General features: G+C 49.8%; 1 pseudogene; it reads left to right on the forward strand.

Annotated features, from left to right (window-relative positions):
- Positions 1 to 4,166: 4,166 nt before the first annotated feature.
- LOC120938714 lies at positions 4,167 to 4,297 on the forward strand (annotated as a pseudogene).
- Positions 4,298 to 10,528: the final 6,231 nt, after the last annotated feature.

Raw genomic sequence — 10,528 nt, forward strand, 5'->3', positions numbered from 1 at the left:
AATTTGGCCACACCCACTGGTGCGCTCTGTGCACTATGTTACTTCTCTCCTTGGGGCACCCAAACGTGTCCCAGGTCTTTTATAACCCTTTAGTGTTTACTGCAACAACGAAAAATTGCCCTGAGTCGCAAAAGTGTTCGGGTATGGCTTGAAGAAAAAGGTGGCAACCCTAGGGTACATGGGCCACATCAGGGCACATGGGGCACAATCCGAGCATATCAGGGCACAATTAGGGCACATGAGAGCACATCAGGGCACAATCAGGGCACATCAGGGCACATGGGAGCACATCAGGGCACAATCAGGGAACATGGGGCACATGAGAGCACATCAGGGCACAGCACATCAGGACAGGGCACATGGCACATCAGGGTACAGGGCACAGGGTACCCTGATGTACAGAGCCCAGCACATCAGGGCACAGCACATCAGGACAGGGCACATGGCACATCAGGGTACAGGGCACAGGGTACCCTGATGTACAGAGCCCAGCACATCAGGGCACAGCACATCAGGACAGGGCACATGGCACATCAGGGTACAGGGCACAGGGTACCCTGATGTACAGAGCCCAGCACATCAGGGTACATGAGGCACATCAGGGTACATAGGGCACATGGCACATTGGGGCACATGAGGGTACATGGGGCACATCAGGGTACACCAGGGCACATGGGAGCACATCAGGGCACATGGGAGCACATCAGGACACAATCAGGGCACATGAGGGCACAATCAGGGCACATGAGAGCACATCAGGGCACACCAGGGCACATGAGAGCACATCAGGGCACAATCAGGGCACAAGGGAGCACATCAGGACACAATCAGGGCACATGAGGGCACATGGTAGCACATCAGGGCACAGGTCAGCAAAGTAACGGACCGGTTTTAAATGGCCCGCAGGCAGTGCCGCGGAAGTGTAGATGCAGAGCAGCGCAGGAAGCGTCTGTCATCAGTTCACTTGTCTCTCATGTCACGCTGCTACTCCCCGGCGGCCCCTCCCCCCTCTCTTCTCGTCCATCTCAAATGATGTCACAAGCAACTGGGGATGGACGAGAAGAGAGGGGGGGGGCCGCCGGGGAGTAGCAAGCGTGACATGAGAGACAAGTGAACTTATGACAGACGCTTCCTGCGCTACTCTGCATCTACACTTCCGCGGAACTCCCCGCACTGCCGGTTGCGGCCCGCGGGCCGGTACTTTGAGACCCCTGGACTACAGAATGATGAAATAAATAAAAATGTATTTAAAGGGGTTGTTTTTTATTTTCTAAATAGGTTCATTTAAAGTGGAGTTTCCATCCCAAATTTTTTTTTCATTATTGGACCTAAAAAACAAAATAACAAAAAAAACAAAAAAAAGAATGGAAATGCCTGTTGCTATGCGGTCCCACGAAATCTGCCTTTGGAATCACCTAGGATCCTGACATCATCTCCCTCTAATGCTCCTGGGAAATGTGTGTCATAATTTCCCAGGATGCAATGCGCTATCCAATTATCACTCCCCATCCAAGACTTACAGGAAGTGCTTGTGGGCTTCACAATGCCCACAAGCAAAATGACAACGGTGTGGACATAGTTTTATAAACTATCTTTTTTGAATAACTATGCAGAGCGGTGGCGGATTGTAAAATAGTAAGTGACCGGATTTATATCATAAAAACGCATGATGAAAGGACATACATTTAAAAAATGCTAATTGTGGTTGGAACCCCACTTTAAGCTAGTGCATTGTTGGTTCACTTACCCTTTCCTTCGATTTCCCTTCTAAATGTTTTTTTCTTTGTCTGAATTTCTCACTTCCTGTTTTTTCTCAGTAAGCCTGACCCCATCATCTGGCTAGGGGTTAGTCAGCCAGAACAGCTTACTGAACACCTTACTGAGGTGGAACAGGAAGTGAGAAATTCAGACAAAGAAAACAAACATGGGTCTCTAGTTCTAGAAATGCAGAATAAGTGGGCACAGCTCGAAATTGGGAGTGTGCTGGTAGTTAACCACTTCAGCTCCAGAAGGACTTACCCCCTTCCTGACCAGGCCATTTTTTTGCGATGGGGCATGGCGTTGCTTTAACTGACAATTGTGCAGTCGTGCGACCTCGTACCCAAACAAAATTAATGTCCTTTATTTCCCACAAATAGACCTTTGATTTGGTGGTATTTGATCACCTCTGCATTTTTTATTTTTTGCGCTATAAACAAAAAAAGATTCACAATTTTGAAAAAAAAGCAATATTTTTTACTTTATGCTATAATAAATATGCCCAAAAAATATATAATATATATAGCCTTAATGGATGTACATAGCGTCACCCAGTGGCGTAACCAGAGTCATGGGCGCCCGGGGCGGATTTTTTTCCGCCCCCCCCCCCTAATATAAACATCCACGGTTATATGTGCATAAACGTGGGGGACTTAAATATTTTGGAGCTTTTTTAAAAACACCTACACTGACCTGACCCCTACACTGACACCTACACTGACACTGACCTGACACCTGCACTGACCCCTGCACTGACACTGACACCTGCACTGACCCCTACACTGACCCCGACACTGACCCCGACACTGACACCTACACTGACACCTGCACTGACACTGACCCCTGCACTGACACTGACCCCTGCACTGACCCGACACCTGCACTGACACGGTTATATGTGCATAAACGTGGGGGACCTAAATATTTTGGAGCTTTTTTAAAAACACCTACACTGACCTGACCCCTACACTGACACCTACACTGACACTGACCTGACCCCTACACTGACACCTGCACTGACCCCTGCACTGACACTGACACCTACACTGACACTGACACCTGCACTGACCCCTACACTGACCCCTGCACCTACACTGACCCCTGCACTGACACTGACCCCTGCACTGACACGGACCCCTGCACTGACACGGACCCCTGCACTGACACCTGCACTGACACTGACCCCTGCACTGACCCCTGCACTGACACGGACCCCTGCACTGACACTGACACCTGCACTGACATGGACCCCTGCACCGACCCGACACCTGCACTGACCCGACACCTGCACTGACACTGACCCCTGCACTGACACTGACCCCTGCACTGACACTGACCCCTGCACTGACACTGACCCCTGCACTGACACTGACCCCTGCACTGACCCCTGCACTGACCCCTGCACTGACACCTGCACTGACACTGACCCCTGCACTGACCCAACCCCTGCACTGACACTGACCCCTTCACTGACCCGACACCTGCACTGACACGGACCCCTGCACTAACCCGACACCTGCACTGACACAGACCCCTGCACTGACCCGACACCTGCACTGACACTGACCCCTGCACTGACCGCTGCACTGACACGGACCCCTGCACTGACCCGACACCTGCACTGACACGGACCCCTTACCTTCAACTAAATGAAACCAGCTGCCCATGCCGTGGACCCATAAGGAAAGGAGAGCCTAAATGGCTACTCTCTTTCCTTTCCCATTCCTTTGAACTTCATGTGTTTATGGTGGAGCTGGTTACATTGGAAGACAAGGGTTACAGCTAAGAAAAGGTGACCAGATTTTTAAAATGAAATCCGGGGACATATTTTTTCTTTACTAGTAATGGCAACAATCAGCGACTCTCTGCCCGTCGCCACCCGCCTCACAGCCTCTCAAGTCTTACTCTTCGGGCCCCGGCTACTACTGGATGGGGAGTGGAGGAAGATCACTCCGCCAGTGAAGGCAAGGAGATAGGCGGGTGGCTGGCCAGGATTTGAGCCAAGGCAGAAGAACATGCGAGCGAAGCTGAATAAATATTCCCTCCGCTCCGACCAGCACATTATCATCAGAAAGGGGCACAGAAAATGGGAAAAATACAACCCCCCTATGCTAGTAGGCACGGCGGAGCAGGGGTGTGTAATTCTAATTTTTTTATTTTAATTCTGCATTGATTGTCTTTGAAATTGCCCCTGCCCCCTAATAAATCCAATCTGGGACAAAACCAGGGACAGACTTGGTCCGGGGACAGTGTCCTCAATCAGGGGACTGTCCCCTGAAACTGGGGATGTCTGGTCACCCTAAGCTAAGAACCCATTACCTTATGCTGGTCCCGATTGTTAAGGGGAACACGCATTTAATCTTCAAGGGTCTATCATTTAAGGTGAGTGGCTATCTTTTCCTTTGGTTTGTGCTTCTCGGCCTTTTGGCTAAGATCAAGTGTAGTATCTGTTCTTATCAGTTGCCAATAGGTGGTGCTAAGCTGACTGTCCCCGGTACCCTGTGGCAGGGGGAAAGGGATGGCAGTCGGCGGACGCTAAGCCTGTTGGTGTGGAGGTGGAAGCCTTCTGATTTGGACAGAGAGGCATGAGGTCGAAGCCAAGAGGCCGGGTCCCTGGCCGTTGGCCTGGATTTGGTGGTAACTGCCCCAGTCAGTTGTTCTGGAGGGAACCCTTGCTTCTCCTTTAACCGGGAAGGAGCGGGTAGTACTTCCAGAATGTGATTAGGTGGGAGAGTTAGGGGTTGTGGGTGGAGTCTGCGTCAGTAGGCTCTCCCCAACCTCTTCTCCCACCTTCCTGGCTGGGAAGGGTGCTGCCGGTCCGGACCGGGGGCTAGGGACCGTTGAAAAGCCCGTGGAGATTGTGCCCCTGGAGTGGCAGTCCAGGGGTGCCATACATTGCACGAGTGTTTGAGGGGCACTCACCGTGTGGCACCTTCAGGTCACTGATCTCCACACACACCTTTTTGACACCTGCCGCTAGGGCCCGGCCTTTTGGCTAGGACCAGTGGAATTTTTGTTTCCTGGCCGGAGGGCCGGCCAATGTATAGCACATTGGTCACTTTTCCTCACTCTCCCATCTTCCTTCTCCCCACTTTCTTTTTTTATTTTCCCCGTGTTTGTCTGTTTTGTCACTTTTTTGTTTGGTGCACTGCACTTTATGTGTGATGAGTAGGGTGCAGGTCCTCGGACCCGCTCTGAAAGTCTTGGGAGTTGGTGGACCCGGCCTTCTGGCTAAGTTCGCCGGCTCTCATGGGGTCTCCCTTCGGGGGAGCCTCACCGAGGAGGGTTCTGTTTCGGCAGTCCCTCTGAGGATGTTGGGTCCTTGTGGCTTCGGCTGCTTGGACCAAGATGGGTCCATATGGCTTCGGCTGTATGGACCACAGTTTACTCTTTTCCCTGCCAGGAGCCTAACGCCCCGGGGGATCAGAGCTGGGTCCTCTTCGGAGGACCACTTGACGATGCACCCGTCACAGTTTTTTGTTGCACCTCTTTATGTGTGTGCACATTTTTCCTGCACCGGGTGGAGTTTTTGGGTTGTGTTTTGCACGCCACAGGCTTTTCAACAGAAAAAAATCTTTTCCTTTGGTGGTGGATATATTACACTAGCATGGTGGATTTCAAGTGGTGTACATATGATTAATCACAGTGGGCCAGATTCAGATAGAGATACGACGGCGTATCTCCTGATACGCCGTCGTATCTCTGAGTTCCGTTGGTCGGGTCTATGCGACTGATTCATAGAACCAGTTACGCATAGATCTCCCTAAGATCCGCCAGGTGTAAGTGACTTACACCGTCGGATCTTAGGCTGCAATCTCCCGCTGGCCGCAAGGTGGCGCTTCCGTTTGTATACGCAAGGAATATGCAAATGAGGAGTTACGCCGATTCAGAAACGAACGACCGCCCGGCGCTTTTTTTTTACGTCGTTTGCGTTCGGCTTTTTCCGGCGGATAGTTACCCCTGCTATATGCGGCGTATCCTATGTTAAGTATGGCCGTCGTTCCCGGGTCGAATTTTGAATTTTTTACGTTGTTTGCGTAAGTCGTTTGCAAATACGGATGGACGTCATTTACGTTCACGCCGAAACCAATGACGTCCTAGCGACATCATTTGGAGCAATGCACGCTGGGAAATTTAGCGGATGGCGCATGCGCCGTTCGTTCGGCGCGGGGACGCCTGATTTAAATTTTACACTCCCCCTAGCCGCGGAATTTGAATTCCGCTAGGGGATTTAAGATACGCCGCCGCAACTTTTCAGGCAAGTGCTTTCTGAAATATTGAAATATTGCAACCTAAGATAGGACGGCGCAAGCCGTCGTATCTTAGATATGTTTAAGCGTATCTCTGATTGAGAATACGCTTAAACATAAGTCGGCGTAGATTCTGAGTTAGGTCGGCTTATCTACTGATAAGCCGGCCTAACTCTTACTGAATCTACCTAATTAGCAGTTGATGGGCTGACATTTTATGGAGTTTATTATTAGTTTACATATAATATTATTTATTTGTTGTGCACCTTTGATTCAAATTGTATATAGCATGTATACATATAGTATTATTGCAGTGTTGTTAACTGAATTAGCATTTTACACTATTTATAGTGTGGTCCTTTTTGGTATTGCAATGAGTTGGATTTACACCTGGAAAGGGACAATACAGGTTAGGCTGGGTTCACACTACGGTTTTCCCGTCCGTCAGCCGCATACGATTTCAGTATTGAAAACGTACGGGCCCGGACGGGAAAACGTATAGATAGAGAATGCATTGCAAATCGTATGCACTCGGATGCATCCGGGTGCGTACGATTTGCTGGCAAAACGTTTTTTAAACGTACCCAAAACCGTGTTCAACCACGGTTTTGCGGTCGTTTTTAAAACAGTATGGCAACCGCATACTTTTTCCTTTAACATTAATGTCAATGGAAAACGCACATGTGTGCGGTTCCATACGTTCCCGTCCGTTTCAGCCGCATACGTTTTTTCATATAAATCGTATGCGGCTGACGGACGGGAAAACCGTAGTGTGAACCCAGCCTTACACGGAAATGGCATCAGACATTTGGATATTGATATTCTTCTTATCAGATAACCTTAAACAATTGGTTCCTTTAAGCTAGTGCATTGTTGGTTCACTTACCTTTTCCTTTGATTTCCCTTCTAATTTTTTTTTTCTTTGTCTGAATTTCTTACTTCCTGTTTCTCCTCAGTAAGCTTGCCACCATCATCCGAGCAGTTCTGGCTGGAGGATAGTCAGCGTCTACATCCCTGCGGGGTGACGCCACTGGCGTAGGAAGGGGGGGCAGGGGGTGTTGTGGCCCCGGGCGCGACATTTAGGGGGGCGACACCTGCACTGACCCTATATATATATTCGCCAGCACACCAGGGATCATCTTAAAAAAACGTCCAAAAATTTAATGCATATCTGTTGATCCAAAAGAGCAACGTTTCGAGGCCACGCAGGACCTCTTCGTCAGGCACTGACCCGACACCTGACACTGACCCCTACACTGACCCCTGCACTGACACTGACCCCTGCACTGACACCTGCACTGACACTGACCCCTGCACTGACACTGACCCCTGCACTGACCCGACACCTGCACTGACCCGGACCCCTGCACTGACCCGGACACCTGCACTGACCCCTGCACTGACACTGACCCCTGCACTGACACTGACCCCTGCACTAACACTGACCCCTGCACTGACACGGACCCCTGCACTGACCCCTGCACTGACACTGACCCCTGCACTGACCCGACCCCTGCACTGACACTGACCCCTGCACTGACACTGACCCCTGCACTGACACTGACCCCTGCACTGACCCGACACCTGCACTGACACTGACCCTGACACCTACACTGACCCACCTAACTCCTACAGTATAAGTCCATCCTCTGAGTCCTCCTTACCTTTGTCTGTTCTTCTCCAGAGACTCCTCCAGGACTCTCCTCAGGAGTCAGGACGGAGTCCCGACTCTCTTCCCCGCCGGCCGCCAGCACCATCCATCCGCAGCCCGCTCCATGCTGCAACTCCCTCCACACAGTGGCAGCGCCGTACCGCAGCGCACCAGAGCGGAGGGGAAGACGGCGCCGGCGGCTCACACTTTCAGAGCCTGGCGTCTCCCGCCGGCCACCGCCATTTTCAGACTTTCCCGGCGCTCTGCGATTGGACGTATGGCGGTCATGTGCGGAGGCGGGACTTCCAGCCCCACTCCTCACATGACCCCCATATGCCCAATCACAGAGCGCTGGACATTACACATGGTGGCCGCTGGCCGCTCCGGACATCCGTGTCGCGGTGACACTGGAAATTAAAATTAGGAGGAGGCACGGAAAGTCGCCCCCCTAAATGTCGCGCCCGGGGCCACAGCACCCCCTGCCCCCCCTTCCTACGCCAGTGGCGTCACCCCGCAGGGATGTAGACGCTGACTATCCCCCAGCCAGAACGGCTCGGATGATGGTGGCAAGCTTACTGAGGAGAAACAGGAAGTAAGAAATTCAGACAAAGAAAAAAAAATTAGAAGGGAAATCAAAGGAAAAGGTAAGTGAACCAACAATGCACTAGCTTAAAGGAACCAATTGTTTAAGGTTATCTGATAAGAAGAATATCAATATCCAAATGTCTGATGCCATTTCCGTGTAACCTGTATTGTCCCTTTCCAGGTGTAAATCCAACTCATTGCAATACCAAAAAGGACCACACTATAAATAGTGTAAAATGCTAATTCAGTTAACAACACTGCAATAATACTATATGTATACATGCTATATACAATTTGAATCAAAGGTGCACAACAAATAAATAATATTATATGTAAACTAATAATAAACTCCATAAAATGTCAGCCCATCAACTGCTAATTAGGTAGATTCAGTAAGAGTTAGGCCGGCTTATCAGTAGATAAGCCGACCTAACTCAGAATCTACGCCGACTTATGTTTAAGCGTATTCTCAATCAGAGATACGCTTAAACATATCTAAGATACGACGGCTTGCGCCGTCCTATCTTAGGTTGCAATATTTCGGATGGCCGCTAAGTGGCGCTTCCATTGTGGTCAGCGTAGAATACGTAAATTAGTAGATACGCCGATTCACGAACGTACGCCCGGCCGCCGCAGTACATTTACGCCGTTTCCGTAAGGCATTATCAGGCCTAAAGTTATTCCATCTATTAGGTGGAATAGTAATGTTAAAGTATGGCCGCCGTTCCCGCTTCCAGATTCAAAATTGTTACGACGTTTGCGTAAGTCGTCCACGAATAGCGATTTACGTCCACGTCAAAATCAATAGGCCCGTGCGGCGTACTTAGCCACAATGCACACTGGGAAATGTAGGCGCCCGGCGCATGCGCAGTAAAAGAAAAACGTCAAAAACGTAAGATATTAACATAAAACACGCCCCCCTTAAACACATTTGAATTTGGCGCCCTTACGCCTGCCCACTTTAGGCTACGCCACCGTAACTTAGCAGGCAAGTATATTGTGAATCATGTACTTGCCTAGCTAACTTACGGCGGCGTAGCCTAAACACGCTAAGCTACGCCGCCGCAAGTTTAGGCATCTGTACGTGAATCTACCTAAATGTGTCTAAAATGTGCTCCAATGAAGAAAATAACAAACCTTGGGCTAGATTCAGATAGGTTAGCAGATCTTTAGATCCGCGTAACCTATCTGATTTACGTTACGCCGCCGCAAGTTAATTAATTAATTGCTTAATTCAGAAAGCACTTGCCTGAAAAGTTGCGGCGGCGTATCGTAAATCCCCTAGCGGAATTCAAATTCCGCGGCTAGGGGGAGTGTAAAATTTAAATCAGGCGTCCCCGCGCCGAACGAACGGCGCATGCGCCATCCGCTAAATTTCCCAGCGTGCATTGCTCCAAATGACGTCGCTAGGACGTCATTGGTTTCGGCGTGAACGTAAATGACGTCCATCCGTATTTGCAAACGACTTACGCAAACAACGTAAAAAATTCAAAATTCGACCCGGGAACGACGGCCATACTTAACATAGGATACGCCGCATATAGCAGGGGTAACTATCCACCGGAAAAAGCCGAACGCAAACGACGTAAAAAAAAAGCGCCGGGCGGTCGTTCGTTTCTGAATCGGCGTAACTCCTCGTTTGCATATTCCTCGCGTATACAAACGGAAGCGCCACCTAGCGGCCAGCTCACTTACACCTGGCGGATCTTAGGGAGATCTATGCGTAACTGATTCTATGAATCAGCCGCATAGATCCGACCAACGGAACTCAGAGATACGATGGCGTATCAGGAGATACGCCGTCGTATCTCTATCTGAATCTGGCCCACTGTGATTATTCATATGTACACCACTTGAAATCCACCATGCTAGTGTAATATATCCACCACCAAAGGAAAAGATGGCCACTCACCTTAAATGATAGACCCTTAAAGATTAAATGCGTGTTCCCCTTAATAATCGGGACCAGCATAAGGTAATGGGTTCTTAGCTTAGGGTGACCAGACATCACCAGTTTCAGGGGACAGTCCCCTGATTGAGGACACTGTCCCCGGACCAAGTCTGTCCCTGGTTTTGTCCCCAGATTGGATTTAATAGGGGGCAGGGGCAATTTCAAAGACAATCAATGCAGAATTAAAATAAAAAAATTAGAATTACACACCCCCGCTCCGCCGTGCCTACTAGCATAGGGGGGTTGTATTTTTCCCATTTTCTGTGCCCCTTTCTGATGATAATGTGCTGGTCGGAGCAGAGGGAATATTTATTCAGCTTTGCTCGCATGTTC

Source organism: Rana temporaria, chromosome 4 (assembly GCF_905171775.1).
Source record: "Rana temporaria chromosome 4, aRanTem1.1, whole genome shotgun sequence".
NCBI lineage: Eukaryota > Metazoa > Chordata > Amphibia > Anura > Ranidae > Rana > Rana temporaria.